The sequence below is a fragment of the Haemaphysalis longicornis genome, unplaced genomic scaffold (assembly GCF_048455015.1).
Source record: "Haemaphysalis longicornis isolate Haplotype H1 unplaced genomic scaffold, Haemaphysalis longicornis Haplotype H1 scaffold_13, whole genome shotgun sequence".
Classification (NCBI taxonomy): Eukaryota; Metazoa; Arthropoda; class Arachnida; order Ixodida; family Ixodidae; genus Haemaphysalis; species Haemaphysalis longicornis.
Window position 1 is genome coordinate 96,013,257 of NW_027526233.1, and position 7,521 is coordinate 96,020,777.

Sequence of the window (7,521 nt, forward strand, 5' to 3'; positions counted from 1 at the left end):
CTCCTTCAGGGCTCCGGTCTGCTCCAGACCCCATCCTTGATGGCACCAGCGATGAGCCTATGCAACAAGAAGTAACTTCAGCCATTGCTAGTTCTCCAAAGAATGGTCAAGCATAGCAAGACTGCTCCTTTGAGCAAGAACAGCTCAGGGATCTTGTGAACGAACCGTTTGCTGAAATACGGAGACTTAAGCATGAGCGTACCTTGCTTATGAACAACTGTCAGCAGTAAAGGATCAGGTATATGAATTACGAAGAGAGCAAAACAACACCATGCAGCTTCTGGAAGATGAAAAGGCAAAAATAGCGGCGTTCTGCATTGAGCGATTTAAGGATTTCAACGAAGACTTTGCTGCCTGCACAAGCCTCCCGGACTACGAACACTTCCTGGCACTGAAGGCATTCCTTGACCCTGGAGAAAATGGGTGCAATGTGTGACGTAGCGGCTGTGCGAGTTCATCATCATCGTTTTTGGGACGCAAGAGAAAGCTGCCAACTGATAATGAACTGTTTTTGGTTCTCTGGGCGGCTACGCTTAGGTCTTTTTGAGCACGATCTTTCTCACAGGTTTGGCATTGCGCAGTCGATGGTCTCGCGTTTATGTACATCATGGCTGAACTTTCTGTACCTTAAGCTGTCTAGACTGCCACTCTGGGCACCACGAGAAGTCGTTGATGCAACCATGCCTCAGGCGTTTAGAGAAAAATTCCTCATGACATGGGTTATACTGGACGCTACGGAAATCAAATGTGAAATACCGTTTTCGCTTGCACTCCATTCAAGTTCCTACGCTAGCTACAAGTCCTCAAATACTTTTAAGGGACATTTCACCAAATGGTCTTGTGATCTTCGTTTCCGAACTTTTTACAGGGTCTATATGAGACAGAGTGTGTGGTTCGAAGTGTATTTTTAGACCTCAGTTTTGGCCCAAATGATCCTGTTATGGCAGACAAGAGTTTTTTTTTAAGACTTCCCTAATGAGAAGGGGGTAAATCTGAATCTGCCACCATTCCTTAGAGGCAGACAAGTTTCTGAAGACCAAGTCGTGGAAACAAAAGAGATCGCATCTCTAAGAATACATGTCGAAAGGACAATAGGCTTCCTGCGCTGGAGTTTTGGCGACATGCAGCGCCCCTAGCGGCCGACGCCTCTGGGTAGTACAAAAGCAGACGACCCTCGCCGCCCTCCATGTGTTTTCAATTACAAGCCAGAGTGAAAGCTGGTTGTGGCGCTTTGTGGCGCGTTTAAATGACTGCATACTGTATGAAATAGCCCTTAAAGTAGTTTCAGAGGCTAAACAAATAATATCCGCTAAAAGAAGCCGATTTGTTCGCTTTCTTTTGAGCGAGCTGTCGGGGTGGTCGCGGCGTGAGACAGTTGGTCTCCCCGATTCGGCTACACTTTCTGCACTTGTTCACAAAGGTGCCGTACAAGTGCAGCGCCAGTTCTTTCGCACGCTACACTTTGCACGAGACGAGAACTCGCACAGGGGCTAGTGCAGAAGTGTAGAAGAACTGGTGCAGCACGGCGTCAAATCCAGGGCCGAAGTGCAGGTGGCGCAAGCTGCACTGGTAAATCGAGTGCGCGAGTGCTGCACCGCCTGAACTGGTGCAGAAAGTGTAGCCAAATCGAGGAGACCAAGTATCGCCAGGTCGGGTGGTTTAACTGTTTGACGTACGACAGTTGCAGTTTTTTCTTCTTGCGTGCGGCCGACAAAGGGAAGTTCACGAGTAGCATAAACACGGAACGCTGCTCATCCTATATTCTGAGGTAACTGCAAAAGGTTTCTTCAGCGAGAGCATGCAAGCGAACCCAAGAATTGCGCAGCCGACTCAGCTGACACTGCTGGGCTGGCACCGCCTTTGAAACGAGTGGAAATTTTGTTTTGTATTTTCGCAAACTAAATGATTCTTGCGTAACGTTTTACGCCGCACGATTTACGAACGGCAGGGTACATGTATACTAGCGAGTAGGTGGGGCGCTCTAAATAAACAAATTATGCGCTATTAAAGGACGCAATACCATGCACGAAATCACACGCCCGCTGCCTGCAGAGATGTGTACTTCTATAACATCACATAACACAGCCGCATACACGGCGCGGGGCCCCGGATATTACATACGATCATCACTGACTGTGTTGGTTTTCTAGTGCAGGGGTCGTCGAATCTGAACGCCGACACGCCAGTTTTGACTTCAAATGGAGTTAGACAGCGAGACAAGAACAGAGAATTGGCGTCCTCCAGTTGAACTGCCCCCCCCCCATCTTCACACTTCGCCAGATTATTGTCAAATATTATTAGAAATTCGCTGAATTTTTTCTCTTTGCATTCAAAGCCCCCCTGCTGCTCCTCCCACCCGATTTGACGTCCAGCCCTCCGCCGTGTCAGCTGCATGGACCTCGGCCGTTGCTGACCCTCATTCTAGGCTATTAAGTGCGAACTGGGAATGTATGCTGCAAGAGCGTAATTAAGTAAAGTGAGAGCAAACAAGGAACGCGAGCGGCCTCTTAGTTCGCCCGAACACTTGGTTTTACGGCCACTAATTTCGGAATCGCAAAAGATTTCACGCTTCTGACGGTCGCGGCGTTTTGTCACTGATCAGACACGTAACAAAACAGCAAGCTAACGCTGCACCATGTATTCGTAACGGCGACGCAAACGAGCACTGTTTAATGAAAGTGCACGCATAGTGTGCAGGTACGCAAAAGAGCGGCGCACCGCAGCAGGCGAGCCTGCGGTCCGCCGGACTCGCTGGCTTTTTAAAGCGCGATCATCGCCGATTGCGTCACTCCTCTTTTTTGATCGGCTGTTTTTGAGAAGTCTTTGTCACCTAGAGTATTAGTTTAAACTAGAAATTTCACTTAAAATTTCACTTCGTACGACCATCGATCGGTGAACCTGCGAGTAGCAGACGCCGTCACGGTCCCGGCACTTTCGTCGGCGCTGTAAACGTGTTTAGCGCTGCAAAGCTTTTTCCCCTAATGCCAAATTCGTCGCTGAAATAGATCGGACGCGTCGGGGATGAGCTGGTGACCACGTCGCAATATAATCGGGAGCGTCGAGCTCATTTTGCTTCTGTCAACACGGGATCCTATGGGACCCGACCAGTTTTGTACTACCCGGAAGTATTGCCCGGAAGCCGCTTGCGCAGCGCCCCCTGGGCAGCGCAGGAGGCCTATAAGGAGAATCAAGTCATTCCATATTTTCGACTGCCCAATTCCTCTAAGTTTAGCACCTGTCATCAACCAGATCTGGACCGTCGTCGCTGTGATGACTAATTTTCAAACCCTACTTACAAACAGTAAGGAAAGGAGTATCCAGACGGGTGGCGTTAGCAGCGCATGATGTAGGGTTTTGTTTTTGGTCCTTGTGTTGACACGAATGTGGCAGTCACAAGATAGATAAGCTATGCAGAACAATTTTTCAATGACCCTAAGTGCATTGCTTATGATTGCACGTCAAGACTGTGTGGTGCTTCTCTGTCAATCTTTAGTTTATTGCAAATAAGTTAGCCAGTGCAACAGAGCTCCCATATGAGCTACGGGTTTTTTTAAAACGGCCTAATTTCAACTGATAACGTAGCATTGAATAAAAACCGAATGAGAAAGTGTATTGTTCTTGCAGCTTTTATATCTCCACCATGTGAAAACTTACTCTGAACCACCTTTCGTGCAATGAAGCTTGAATGTAGAGATTAATACAATCATACCAAGTGAGCTTGTACAGAGCGGGTCGTTCAGTTTTTTTCTTACCTAATGGATGAGCAATATTTCTTAAACAAATAACTGAAGTTTGTAATAAGCTCAAAGTTATGCTATTTGTATTCAAGGCCAGTCTGCAGAATGCACTTATATATATTATCCAATGCGCTTTTAGCCAGTTGTCAAGAAAGCACAGTGCACAGTTTTTCTGTTGCAGCAAAACAAATGTATTGTTTATTTTGAAGGTTTGTGCTTCTTAGGAACATGTTTCACAAGCAGAAAAATAAGGTCTATATTGACTTGTGCACTTCCTTTGAAAAAAAAACCTCTAAAAGCCCCTTATAATCGTGCTTAAGTTGTGTCAGCCTTTCTCACGTAACTATATAATTACTAGGTCTTATTCACTTTTCCGCAACAGTGTTCGTATATAAAATAAGAAACAGAAATTTTTACAGGGTGATGCGCAGAATGGCAAACAAAGCGCCTACAAATTCTTGCTTTCCATCACCCAACATAATGTAACCATCAAAAATGATCATGTTCCGGTAGTTATCTGTACTTATCTTAAGACATCTCAATAAAAACACTTTTTTAAAGGCACGTGAACAGGCATTCAAGAAATGTGTGCATTCAATACACGCTCAAACAAAAAAGGGCAACAATAGACTGGTGAAATCGGCATCCAGCTGTCATACTGCATAGCTGAGGACATAAGCACGCAGACTTGCGAATCTAAATCCTGTTGCCACAAGCAGATAAAATGACTGGTTACATCTGCAAAGCACACATTTTAACAAATCTCTTCAAATTTTCACACGTACACTAATGTCTGACTAGCTTTACATATGCCAGAATCTCAAAGTCAAGAGCACAGGTGTTTCAGTAGGCACGATCGTGCGGTGAAATTGTTGTTAAACAACTAACAAAAGCACTAACCTACGAGATACAATGGAAGAACACAAAATTTCCTGTACACAAAGCAAACTGAATATTTCAATTCAAGATTATGCCCACCGTGGCAAGATAGAAAAAACGAGGCAAAGGTTTATAAAGACAAAAAATGTGTAATTGGGGGTACGACAAAAGACCTCATGTAGCAAAGAAAAGATGTGTTGCATAAACTTCCTCAGCAGCAGCCTTGTTGCCTGTCGGGCAAGACAGCCAAATCCTAAAGTTTGCTTTCTTACATACACAAGTGCATTGGTGTGAAGCTGCTCTAGATAATCCCTCAGCTGTGAACTAGTTGTTGGAAGTTGCACAATCTGAGTACGGCTGAAATTACGTCGAAGGGTGACCATATTTGAACAGCAAGCTTCCTTTCCTCTCATCTTCAGATCAGATTGTGCTTAAACAGATAAAGTATGATACCCTAACGTTATTGAGTCAAAAAAACAAAACCTGCTAACTGAAAAGACTATTGTGTTGCCTTAGCAGAGCAACACTCAAAATTGTATGGGTGCATGCAGCTGGCACGCTGTGCAGCGACACTGGCAGCTCCGTTCCCTGATTAATTAAGAAAAAAGGAATTGCACAAGCTCTAAGTAACCATCGCAAAAGCTATTTAATTACACACGTTTTTATAGCATTTTTTACTTGAATATGCTGTTGAAATAACACACTTCAAAGAATGAATTAGACAGTACAACTTAACGCTCTACAATGTAGAAGAGAACCGAAACAATGAAAATACAATAAGAATACTTGATAAGCTGCCAAAGCAACACTTTTGCTACGCATGTTGCTCACACCCTGTGTATGGCGCACAGCTTACATGTCCCTACTTGTGAAGTATTGAAGAGCAACAGCACAAAAAAAATGTGTCCAGTCTTTCCTTAACCCTTGCCCATTCCTCTTGGTCAAAGCGAATTCACTCCCCTGCGAACCACTTCTCTGTGAAGACAACAAGGTCGGCTCAGTGGCACCCAGTGAGAGCCATCTGTCCCAGCACCTAGAAGTAGTACACGTTATCTCTCTTGAGGTGAGGAATACCATCTTCCAGAGCTAAACAAACTGTTTCCTCAGCTAGAGTGCTGGGGTAACTGCTCTTCAACTTATAGGGGAACATAATTTCCATCACGCCATAGGTGTCCTCCTCGGGGTCAAAGAGTAGTCTATCAGGGCTAGCACCCAACCATGGGCAGCATGGGTTCACAACAAGTCCAGAGTGCCTCAAGGAAGCGTGGTGTGACATACTGTGCATTACAACTAGGTAACTGTCCGCTGCACACGACTCGTTCTTAATGCCATGATGCACAGGCCGAGCATGCAAGAGGTCCTTGTGATCCAAAAGGTTCCTTAAACCTTTTTCCGTCAAGTGTAGTTGCAAACAGGCACCGAAGGTTGATGACGCCAAGCAGTGCTTTCGAGCAGCATGCCACGCCTGACTCTTGGACTCCTGTCTTGTGTTTGCCTCCAGCTGCCTTGCCTCATCTGCAGTGAGACAGAAGTCGTATAAAAAAACATCACTAAAACATACTGGTTCAACCTGCCACTTTTTACATTATGCACAGACTGTAAAAAAGAAACCCCGTTCCCTGCTTAACCCATTTCACATTGTGAAAGTGAATCACCAGCAAAGCTTTTCAAAAGCCCAAGATGCCACAGAATTTATGAAAAAGGAACACTTTTATTTCGTTAGAGCCTTGTGTGTAGACATCCTTAAAAAGGAGCACACTTGCACACACTCTTTCATTTTGACTCTATGGATCTTGCAGATGCTGCCCACTAGTGACTAACCGACTCAAGAAGCATACCCAAGCAATGAGACGCGTAAGCTTGAGATCCAAATCAATGTTTTGATTGTGGTGCACTGTTGTGATGACCGTGTAGTAATCGCACACATACAGGAACATTTGCTTTCCAATGTCCTGCATAATAGCATTCCTCGCGTTTGAAAGGGACATGAATCATGGGAGGTTTTGTTCGTAGATATTAAAAATACATGAAACCCTAAAATATAGGCCCTGCCCAATAAAGGCAGTGGATAGTGATTACCTTAACATTTAGTAAGTGATACAACTAGCACAAACTTGATCGATAGTAAGTTTATAAAAGTGAGGACCACACAGAGTAGCTTAAGATCATGGCCCTTTAGCTGAAGAGAGTGAATACACGATGCCACCGCATCCTCTTCGCAGGCTGGTCCACATATTTTTTTCCAAACAACCTACTGAACCACAGCGAACAGGTTCAGCACCCATGGATACATTACCGCATTTTGACGTACCATGAAATAAGTCTGTTCAAGGCCCGACGTTGCTTTGTAAAGCGCGACACCACACTTCACCTCATGTTTGTGATGAAGGAAGGCATTGAAGAAGCAGAGTCCAAGGAATCATGAAAAATAACTGCCCAGGTGTGCAGAGTTTCCTTTTCGCATAGCATAGAAATGTCTTCCCTGCTTTCTCTAAGCAGCTCATTCTGAACAGGTGGCTGAGTTCACTGTGAATGCCATTCATTATATCCACCTCATGTCGAGTTACAAAAAATTCTCAAACCTCGGCTACTGAATGCGACCAGAGAGTACTTTGGCTGTCGCGTGCATGATCTTTCTTGAAACGGAACAGCTCCAAAGGTTCCATGGCCCTGCTGCAAATAGATTCTTAAGGTTCAGGAGCTGCAGCTGGGCAAGGGTATGGGAAGCACAGTGGCCAAGGGTCACGCAAGAATTTAAACAATCACGAAACCTCGCACACCCTAAAATCTTCCGCACTTCTGCGTTATTTGTCAGAATCAAACCCCGATATTACCCTATAGTTTTGAGAATGGGTTCTGCCTGGTATGGATACCTCGTGGGTCTTGAATTATAACAACTTTTTAT

At 44.9% G+C, this 7,521-nt stretch overlaps 1 pseudogene; it reads left to right on the top strand.

The window, feature by feature from the left end:
* The first annotated feature begins 271 nt into the window (after positions 1 to 271).
* Positions 272 to 879, top strand: LOC144163961 (uncharacterized; annotated as a pseudogene).
* The last annotated feature ends 6,642 nt before the right edge of the window (positions 880 to 7,521 follow it).